Raw genomic sequence first — 11628 nt, 5'->3', positions numbered from 1 at the left:
GGGACCATCTGCAGGACAACTGACAAACTACAGTGGGCTTCCAAAGGATTGTCATGAGGAGATTTTGAACAGCAAAATCTCAAAATAAAATGAAAGAGTTTCGACGTTGACGCTGAGGAAGACAACTAAGGTGTACGACGTGCTCTGCCTTAAATCTACAGCTGCGTTGGAACAGAAATCGAGGGATGGAGAGAGCGTGCCAAGCTCCAAAAGTGACAGCGCAAGGAAGATCAGCGTTGGAATTATGACTCTGTAAATGGCACAGACACCAGGAGCCATGACTGTGACAGAGAATGGACCACCTAATGCTGTTTCACTTTGCCATGCAAAGTACTTTGACACTCTGGAGAAGACCTTTCCTCTGTATCATTGTTGTTTCCATTTGCATGTGAGAGCTTAGATTGTGGGGAAGATTAAAGATGAACAAAGGGTGGTGGGAGAACAGTGAAGTGAGGATACACAGTGTGAAACTCCTATAAGTGTACAATAATGTTGATGTGATATACAGAATGTCAGGAAAGAAATTCTGGTTTTAATGTGATTCTTGATTTTAGAATCAAAGGGTGGGATTGTATAGGAATTTCTTTCACTAAGGTATTAATCACATTATTTCATTGTATTAACATGTCTGGCACTCATACGTTAAGAGGGGGTGTAGTCAGGATGTTGGGGGGAAACAGGAACTCCAGAGGACCAGTCTTTTGTCTCTTGAGGACTCTGGGAAGTAGCAAGGGAGTGTGAACTTTAAGGTGTGAAACAGCTGTGTACTGCCTTTTGTTCCTGGAGAAGGTATTTAACTGAGAGCCATGCTAGGCTCAGTGAGACTCTGCTGACCGTCTGTCCCGCGGCCATGGAGGGCTCCACAAGCTTGTCTGTTCTTTGTGTGTTTGGATTAAAGAATGTTAGCTACCGCTCACCGCTCGTCTGCAGGCTTTATTTAAGTGGAAAAACTCCCACAACACTACAAACAGGACAGACATGACTGGGGGATAGGACAGGGAGAAAGAATGAAAGAAAGAGAGGGAGAGAAAGAAAACCAGAGGGGAGAAGAGACGGTGAGAAAGGGGGGAAGAAAGAAGGAAAAACAAACAAAACACCTGGATCACCTGTATGGAGAAAAAAAACAGAAGAGAAAACAAACAAAAAAGAGCAACATAATAAAAACAGCACCACCACAATAAACTAGCTAGCAGTAGATAACAGTAGATACTAAATATTAAACGATATTGTGCAGCACACAAGATAGACAGCGCACAATGTGCTTTGAGGCAGCAGCCAAGAAAGGTGTAGTCCGTGTCTGTGTACACCTGTGTGTACACCTGTGTGGATCAGCATGCTTGTATTCCAAAGGTTTCTCCATGTAACGAAGGTTTCTCTGCTAGGGAGTGTGGGGAGCCATAGCCCCGTCCCCCAGGGCATGAAGCAGGTATGGAGGAGATCCAGGCCCCAAACATCCAGAGGCCCCAGAGTACGAGGACACGAGGAGGACCACCAAAGGGGGGGAACCGTGCCACCCTCCTGTGAAGAGCTGAGTAGAGCCCCAAACGAGAGGTCACCCAGCAGCTACGGAGCAGAGGCCAGAGGGGGTTGCAGTGGCGTGCCCGCGGGCTCTGCCGGCAGCCAGCAGTGCCAGAGAGGACGGAGCTTCAGGCCCAGAGGCCTGAGGGCACCCCATCCCCCGGAAGGGGCCCAGCCGGGCCACAGGCGGCAGAATATATCGTGATATATATCGTTACCGCTTATGCTTCAAATTATACCGTGATATGGATTTTAGGCCATATCGCCCAGCCCTAATTCCACTCTGAAGTTATATTGCTGAAGTCTCAGTCCCCATCTTTCTATTCTGGAAGGTGGTTTCGATCTTTGGTGATTCCAGATGATTTCGAGTGCCTTGTGATCGGTCACCAGTGTGAATGGATGTCCATAAACATACAAATGGAAATGTGCACAACTCCACACAATGGCGAGTGCTTCTTTCTCAGTTTGCGAGTATCTCCTTTCCACATCACTCAGTGCTCTGCTTGCATATGCAATAATGTGCTTCATCCCCTTTTCATCTTTTTGACAGAGAATGGCACCCAGTCCTGCAACGCAGTTTCTTGGTCCCGACCCCATGTCCAATGTGTGAGCCTGCGCAGTGGCTCAGAGATCAATGAGAAGTCCTTGATGAACCTCGAGCAGTAATTGGCCATGCCAAGGAGACTTTTGATGTCAGCAGGTGTTTTTGGGTTGGGAGTGTGTTGAACTGCTGCAACCTTTTTAGGATCCGCTGAAACACCACCTGCGGAGAAGATGAAACCAAAAAACTCAAGTTTTGTTTTATTAAATTCACACTTCTCTCGATTCAGAGTAAGACCCGACTCTGATAGTCACTTAAAGAGAGCTGTAAGATTGTCGTCATGGTCAGCCTGGTCCCTGCCAAAGACTATGATGTCATCACTGAGATTTTTGACTCCGTTGAGTCCTGGCAGCGTCTGATGAACAGCATTTGGGAACACTTCAGCAGCAGAAGAGACTCCAAAGCTCAGTTTTTTATATGTCCAAAGTCCCAGATGAGTAGTGAACGTTGTAATGTAGCAGCTACCACTAACTTGTAGTTCAAGTTAGTGGTATCCCACCCTGAGATCAAGTTTTGAGAACACTGTAGATCCATTCAGCTCATGGATCACATCATCAATCATGGGCGTGACATGTCGTTCTCGTTCGATTGCAGTGTTTGCTTGTCTCATGTCCACACATATCCATTTCGTCCACTTCGTCTGGAGTCTTTGGTTTTGGCAGTGTTACAATGGGTGACACCCATGGTGTTGGTCCTGTAACCTTTTCAATAATGTCATCAGCTTCTAATTTCTGGAGTTCGTCCTCCACTTTCTGACGTAAATAAAGGGAACTCGTCTGTGTGGTTGACAGGTTGATTTTACATCCGTGTTTATGTGCAGTTTCACTTGTAAATCTTTGAGTTTCCCCAATTCCCTGGAAAAGTTCTGAGTGTTGTTCTACTAGCTTGTCTGCAACAGAACGTTGAGACTGAGAAGAGACCGCAGTGACAATATGAAGCAGCCACCTAACTGTTTTGTCTTGGTTTTCCACACTGCACCTGAACGCACCACACACAGGGAGAGACGTAGATGAGTGGTATGGGTAAATCTTGATGTCTGTAGATGTTAACGTAGGACGTTTTTTCATTTGCCACAAGCATTACAGATTTTGTCTTTAGCTGGGCAGCCTTGCTCATGAGGATATCTGCCTCCACAGTTTCGACAGCGGTTATTCGGCTGTCATGAGGGTGTCCATTTGTTTCTAGCTGTGGTGTCACGTCCTGTTTTATGCTGTACTTTATTAACTGCAGCTGTCTTGTCAGCTTCCATGCCTGTAGCTTGCAATTCAAACAACTCACATGCACTGCCATGATTTAATAAATCATCCAGCGTTAAATCAGGTTCTCTGAGTGCGTTTCAATGCTGAACACACATTTGGAAAGTGGCATGATTCCTTCTTCCAAAAAACTAATTGTGGAACATGAGGAGGCAATTCCAGTTTTTCTTATTGGGGATCCAGCATACCCATTGCTTCCTTCCCTAATGAAAGAGTACGCAAACGGGGGAAGCACTGCTCAGGAACAGTATGTTGGACTTTGCTTATGTCGAGCTCGAATGGTTATTGAATGTGCTTTTGGCAGACTGAAAGCACGGTTTGGAGCATTGCAAAGGTCAATGGACATTAATCTAAATGAACTTCTCCTTGTCATTTATGCCTGTTTTGTGCTCCATAACTACTGTGAGCCAAGGCCAGCGAGGACATGATGAGAATATAGTCACTGAAGTAATTCAGCAGGACAAGGACAAGCAGCCACACAGACTTACCACAGAGCTGACTGCATGACATCAGAAGCGAATAGTGTCAGGAGAGTCCTTACTGAATTCTTCGATCCATCAAAAAGGATTTCTCTTCTATTGTAGGACAATAATAGGAATTTATTGACATTGAGGGTCTGCCGGTCAAAAAAGGAGACAGGAAGCAACAGTTGGGGGATGTTAGGACTGTATGGAACAGATAGGAAAGATAGGAGGAGTCTGTTACCCATTGTCCCTGAATGTAATAAAGGCTCATAATTGTCACAACAAGTAGGTGTGCAGGAGACCCTCCTCATGCTTAGCTGTAAAAGTAAGACAACAAGAGACCAATGGCCCAGTGGAAACTGCCAGATGGAAGTAGAGTGGGGGTCTCAGTGCTTGTGAGCTGTTAACCATGTTTTGTAGAGGAGTTTGGTGTAGCTTGGGTGAGGGGAGATGGACTTTTATGACCAGCAAGAAGTCACATATGCAGTGTTTTAATTGTTATGACGCACACACACACACACACACACACAGGTACGCGCACACGCAGGCACTCACATGCTCGCACATACATACACAAACACAGTGTTTTGTGTTCACAACGCACCATGTGGGATTTACAGTGGGGGTTGCTTTCAAAGGAATGAAACAGTCGTATCAAACAATGTGAAGTTCATAATTCTCTTAACAAATAAAACTGTAATGCTGAACAGCTGTTCTTACTTCTTAGACACAAGTGTTTGTAAACAACTTTACTTTTTAAATGTTTTAATATTTAGACAGTGTACCTTGTAGACTGAAACTGTGAGACATTAGAATGAGACAAAGACGCTTGCCTGGGCCGTTGGACTACTGAAGACTGGAAGACTTGAAGGATTGATGAATGAAAATGAATCTTCAGTTCGTCATGCAGACTTTTTGTACGCCGTCAAGTTGGCGAAAGGATGGTTCCACAGTGTGGCATCAACTGTCAAACATGAAGGAGGAAGTGTGATGGTCTGGGCCAATTTTGCTGGATCCAGGTTTGGATCCAAAGTAATGACCCAAACCATACGTCCAAGTGTAACCAATTTCTGCTTCACCCCGATGCAACAGGTCGACCCAAACAAACTCCTCGACTCTGCATTGTGTTGCATTTTTCTTTAGAGCAGTAGTGTGTGTATTTTATACAGTCAGATTTTCTTTTTTAGAGAGCAGATTGAACTCCTGCCAGTAATTAGAGAGAACGTACTGGCCTCACATTTCAACCTGCTATCTTGCTGCTTTTTGAACAATAACATCTGCCCATAGATGTTTCTGACTGAGAAAGACTATTTAAGATGGACTTTAAGAATCTGAACCTTCTCTTTAATGAATGCTCTGTCCCAGTTTAATGTCATACTTTTTTTTTACTTTCAGAGAAAGTGTGTACCATGAAAATAGACTGAATTAATGGTGTTAAGAAAAAGGCTAACCAAAAACACAGCTAGAACAAAAGCAAAACTATGCATGCTCATTCTGTTTACATCTACACATTCCTGTCTAACCTGTCAGACAAAATAAAAACACCTGTGTAATTGCTCCACAGCTAAAGTATGCTCTTGCAGTGACTTCAGTCTTTGTCTAACAGAAACTCGAGACAAAGAAAGCGACTGAGACACCTGATAAGCAGGATTATTGGCATGTGCTTTTCTGTTGCTACATAACAAGGAACTAAACAGTCAGATTAAAACTATACAGACAAATCAAACAGACATATAAATGAAAGGCAACTTAAGATCATTTATTCATTTAGGAATATGATCAAAAGTATGGGAATCTTTAGGATTACCCGTTCGTTTAAAACTGAAATGGCAGCTGGGTGTTTGTAATCAATGGGATGACAGTCAAGTGTTTCATAAATCTCTGTTTATAGTGGAGAGATATATAAACACATATCACAGGAATGGAACCATAGCATGAATGCTAAAAAAAATAAGGTATTGATTATCATTATTTTGAGAAAGTAAAAAAAAACTTCTCTGTAAGAGAAACTCTACCGAGAGAAGGAAACTGAGACACACGATAATCAGGGTCATCTGCATGTGCATCGCTGCATAACAAGGAACTAAACAGTCAGATTCCTTTAGTCCTAAAACTATACAGATGGGTCAAATAGACATATAAATGAAAGACAACTCTAGGTAAGTCGTTCAGAGTGATTAACACCACAGAAAATATAATTATACACTTCAAGTGTTTCCATTTTGACTAGTAACATACGGTAGCGCCTGGGTGGAGCGCGAGCTTTAAACTCATGCACAGGTTTATGATGAGAAAACACTGAATTTACATCTTTATGATACTATATATAAAACAACTACAAACGGTAACGGTCAGAAAACTGTTGATCCACGTCCTGCTTGCTTGCTCACCCTTTCATCAACACATTGTTGTGGAAGTTTTCCATTTAAATAAAGCCTGCAGACGAGCGGTGAGCGGTAGCTAACATTCTTTAATCCAAACACACAAAGAACAGACAACCAAGCTTGATGGAGAGCCTACATGACCACGGGGCAGGGTCAGCAGAGTCTCACTGAGCCTAGCATGGCTCTCAGTTAAATAGCTTCTCCAGGAACAAAAGGCAGTACACAGCTGGTTCACACCTTAAGGTTCACACTCCCTTGCTACTTCCCAGAGTCCTAGAAGAGACAAAAGGCTCTTCCTGTGGAGTTCCTGTTTCCCCCAACATCCTTACTACACCCCCTCTTAACGTATGAGTGTCAGACATGTTAAAATCCAGTGGCACCAAGGCATCATACAATAATGTGATTAATACATAAGTGAAAGAAATTCCTATACAATCCCACCCTTTGATTCTTAAATCAAGAATCACATTAAAACCAGAATTTCTTTCCTGACATTCTGTATATCACATCAACATTATTGTACACTTAGCACAACATTAGCACAGTGAAGCTGGAGGATGAACGCCAACTTTTTTTCCACTCGATAAAAGTTAACGTGACGGATTTTGGTGGTTTGGGACAAATGCAATCGCATAGCAGGATGCTGTACACGGGCCAAACTTCAGTCAGGAGAACAACTGAGATTATTCATCCACAATACGAGGTTAGTTATTAATATACTGCAACAACATGGGAATAGAGCAGCTGCGAGAGAATTCAGCATTAATGAATCAATGTTACAGAAGTGGAAGAAGCGCAGTTTTTGGCTTTCCCCATATTTCAAAAGTGCTTCATCTCTTTGCTATGACTGTCGGCATAATTTGTAGATGATAATGGTTTATAATGGTTTATTAGCGGCTACCGCTGCGATGCTTTCAACCAAAACAGGCGCAGCTTGATGACATCATCAACATGCGCAATCGCGATAGAGCGGTATAGTCAAAATCTCTATCGTTGGCCAAATTTATATCGTTTCTATCGTATATCGTTTCTATCGCCCACCCCTACGGTGGAGGCCAGCAGGTTGATGGGGGAAAGGGGAGGCGGAGGTGGAGAGACCGAAGACGGCCGCCGGTCCGACTGTCAGGTGAAATGAGCTTCAGGTAAGAAGTTATGACCTGCAGTCTATCTGGGTCAGATATAAACCAAGTTTAGGTGTAGTTTATTTTCATTGTGCTAACTTTTTACAGTCAGTTACAATAACTCGTACTGTGTACTAGCTAGCATGACGGAGTTTCTATACAGTTGGGTGGGTGCTATGATGTTACTGGTGAACTTTATTTTATTCATATGGTTAGTTAATAGAGTTGCATACCGTCCCGTAAAAAACAGAATCCTCTGGTATTCAGAGTTAATATTACGCATTTCGTATTGAGCTGAAAATAAACGCGATTTGTCCCGTACTTCAGCTACAATAAAAAAAGACAAAAAGCTGGAGTTATTCTGTCTTTACGCTGTCAGCTGCCTCTTCTTCTCTCATTCTCCCCCCTCCCTCTCCTGCTGCTACTTCAATCATGAAACTGATCAATGATCAGCTGATCGGCGTTTCTGCCGCAAGTCCCGTCTCTCTTGCTTGTTTATCTCCCGCTTTGCGCCAGAAAGAGGAAACTAGCGGAGGTCGCGTTACAGCAGAAGAGCAGAAGCGCCTTTAAAATTGATAAGCTGTTGTTAGAATTTTTTTAATATTACTTTCTAGTATCAGCTGATGCTTGCTGGAGCCACGGCCGTAAAAGCTGCTGGTCATGATATCTGTTTGTATATCTGGTGAGAGGGAAACATGAAGATGAAACCAGGAGACGTCCTTACTGAATCATCAGAGCTGAACAGGTGATGGAGAAACAGGTTTACCTTTTAGGTGACATGAATGGGTTGAAGGAAAGCTATGAACTGTTTCTGAGAGACAACTTACACCAGGATCCTTTTCTATGTACCTGACAGCTGGTAACTGTGCAGGGGCGGGTCTAGCAGAGTGTTGCCAGGGGTCCATGTACGGCATTAACAAGGAAAGGGGGGCACAAAGAAATACTTTTCTTTCTTATTCTCATTACTTTACATCCGCCAACAACTGCTCACACTGTCAAGGCAATACACCAGACAATTACATCCACGCTCTTTGGTTCTGTCCACCAGTGCAGAAGTTTTGGCACGAGATATGTGAAGACTTATCAAAGTGTCTGAAATGTAAAATTCCAACCTCCCCTTTAGTATGCTTGTTGGGAAATTTGGATGATGTCACTACAGAAACTAATACAGTCCACATGGTTTTTACTGCCCTATGCATCGCCAAGAAAACGGTCCTCATGAACTGGAAAAATAAAAATAATCTTAATTCTAGCCAATATAGAAACTATCTAATAGATCACATTAGTCTCGATATAGCCTCTGCCACCACATTAGATCAATCCCTCTGGGCTCCTTTGATCGGCTCCATCACCTAGCGGGGTTGGGGGGTCGTGGTTTGGTCCCGCCTTGGCTATTGTGGTTGATGTGGAGGTTGGGATGGGCTTAGGGCACCTGGAGGACCCCTAGAGACGTTATCCCTGGAGGGCTTAACCCGGGGGTTGTGTTCATAACCTGGTTAGTGGCTCTGGTCTCTCTCAGAGGTTGTTCCCCTCGTGGCCGCGTGCAGCGGGGCTGGAGGATGGTCTGTGCTGGCGGACGTAGGTTACTGGCCTGGTGGCCTGGCTGCCCCTGAGTGTATTCGGGGCGGGCGTGGGGGTTTGGGGTTCGGGGGTGCTTCGCCTCCGTGCTGGGGCTCTGGCTGGGCCTTGGGGGCTTCGGTCCTCGTCGGTGTGTCGCCGAGGTTGTGGGCGGGTGGGTGCACGGGGGCTCAGCCCTGGCGCAGGGGGCCTCTTGTGCATCGGCCTAACCGGGGGGCTCTTCGACTGGCAGGGAGGTTGTTCCATCTTTGCAGGAGTCCACTCTGCAGGTGGGGGAGAGACATAGGAGAGGTGGAGAATAAACTTAACCTGGGTGTCTGTGTCTTGTGTAGTCTGGGAGATGATTGAATGTTGGGGTGGGTACAGTTTCCTCTGTGGTGGGGTAGGGTGGGCTGCCCCGGGTCCTGTGGGGCTTGGCGGTGCTGCTGCCGTAGGCCCCGGTCTGGATGGGCCTGGGCTCCCTTGCCTTAGTGGATACCAGAGGACGGGGGTGCCTATTGGGGTCAGCGGGGGAGCTGGCCCTAGGGAGGGACACCCTCCCCTCCCTTCTTTTCCTCCCCATCCCCGGCTGCCTCCCTCTTCCCGCTCCACCACACCCACCCACACAGGTAGGGCTTTGGGGTGCGGGTGTGTCACCAGGGTGCAGGGGAGACATCCCCCCCCCCCCCCTCTGTCCTCTTCTGGCCACCTGTGCCTCAATTTTATCTCACAACTTAGACATCCACATTACTTACACTCTCATAGCACACACACACATATATATATATATATATATATATGTGTGTGTATATATATATGTATATGTGTATGTGTGTGTATGTATATGTGTGTGTATATATATATATATATATATATATATATATATATATATATATATATATATATATAGGGCCTTGAGGGTGGGCACGCTAACGGCATCCAGTAGACGGTCTGTGTATTCAAACCTACCTCTGGCGCCGGTGCCCACCTCTCAATTTTAAATCCATGTAGACATTGAGGGTTCTCGGGAGGGGCCGTGCTAACACCTGCTGCTCTCTGGCAGCAGCACCATGCTCTCCCTTGTTTTAAATACACTTTAGAGCAACACGCAGCAACACTACACTTGAGCGGGAGGAGGAGGGTATGGGGTCTTAACACACCCCCGTTCTCTGCTAGCCATCGGGGCGGGGGGGCTGGGAAGAGATGCTGGCTGTCCGATTGGCCTCCCTGCTGCTGCGGAGCCTGGGGCGGTCTGCTTGCCTCCACCCCGGAGGGAAGGGTAACATCTCTTGGGTCTGGGTGCCGTTTCCCCCTCTGGGGGCGAGGATACCTGGACCCGGGGTATAGAGTATGTTTGGGGAGTGTGATTGTGTGTACATGTCCATTTACGTTTATTCCTACGTTGGGTGAGTGCTGAGTGTTTGTATATGTGTGCATGAGGGTGGGAATGCATGTTTGTGTCTGTGTGTGCCTGTTTGTCTGTGTCTATATGTCAGGTCGGGTCTTAGACTCCACCTCTCTGGGAACTCCCAGGCCCTCCAAGTGTGGAGGCCTATCTCCCCTCACCACACTCCCTGCCGGTGACTGATGCCCTCAGGGGTCGGTGCATTGTTGGTTCTTGGTGTCCGGGGCTGGGCGCTCAGGTCATGTGCCAGCTCACTCCCGGTGGCTACTTGGCGGGGCCTGGCGCCTGCTGCTCGGTCAGGCCTCTTCCGGGGCGCGGAGGGCCCTCGGGCCTCCGGCCTCTGTGCCTGCGGCTCGGTTCACTCTGGCACAGCTGGCTGCCGGCGGAGCCGGCGGGCACGCCGGTGCAGCCCCCTCTAGTTTCTGCCTGGTGGCTACTGGGTGACCCCTCGTCTGGGGATCCTCAGCCCTTCCCATGAAGGTGGCACGGATGCCCCTCCGGTGGTCCTCCTTGGGCTCTTGCACTCTGGGGCCTCTGGATGTCTGGGGCCTGGATCTCCCCCATGCCTGCTTCATGCCCTGGGGGACAGGGCTATGGCTCTCTACATCCTCTTGCAGACCATTACATGGGGAAACCATTTGAATCCACACAGGTGTGCACACAGGTGTTCGCTGTTCGTAGACTTGAATCACACCTTTCTTGGCTGCTACTTCAAAGCACATTGTGCGCTGTCTGTCCTGCGTGCTGCACAACAACGTTCAATATTTGGTATTTGCTGCTGTTTACACTTAGCTAGATTAATGCGATGGTGTTGTCTATAGTATGTTGCTTTGTTTTGTTTTGTTTTTTTGCTTGTTTTCTACTCTTTTTCTCTCAACAGGTGATCCCGGAGATATTTTTTTCCCCCCCCTTTCTCACTGTCCCTCTCCCCTTCTGTTTTTCTTTTCCTTCCTCTTTCTTTCTCCCTTTCCTATCCTTCACTCATGTCTGTCCCGTCTGTAACAACTGAAAATAAAATAAAATAAATAATAAAAACAAAGGTTGATCAAATGGACCAATACGGCAATGCCATGATGATCCATTTGGCAAAATAAATCCATTGGGTATCCTTGTTGGTCTTCAGACAACAATTCTGACGGCTAAAGAACCAAATGGGACACGCAAAAAAAAAAAAAAAAAAAAAAAAAAAAAAAAAAATTTCTAGCTTTTAACAAATAATTATCATTGCATTTTTTTTTTTGCATGCATTTGACATATGTTTTACATATTATAGCCCAACAAGTTACTTATACCAATTTAAATACGAGCAATCAGTTTTTGGC

This window comes from Neolamprologus brichardi, chromosome 18 (assembly GCF_056152115.1).
Source record: "Neolamprologus brichardi isolate AB-2024 chromosome 18, ASM5615211v1, whole genome shotgun sequence".
Lineage (NCBI taxonomy): Eukaryota > Metazoa > Chordata > Actinopteri > Cichliformes > Cichlidae > Neolamprologus > Neolamprologus brichardi.
The sequence above is the reverse complement of the archived record's forward strand: the minus strand, read 5'-3'. Positions refer to the sequence as shown.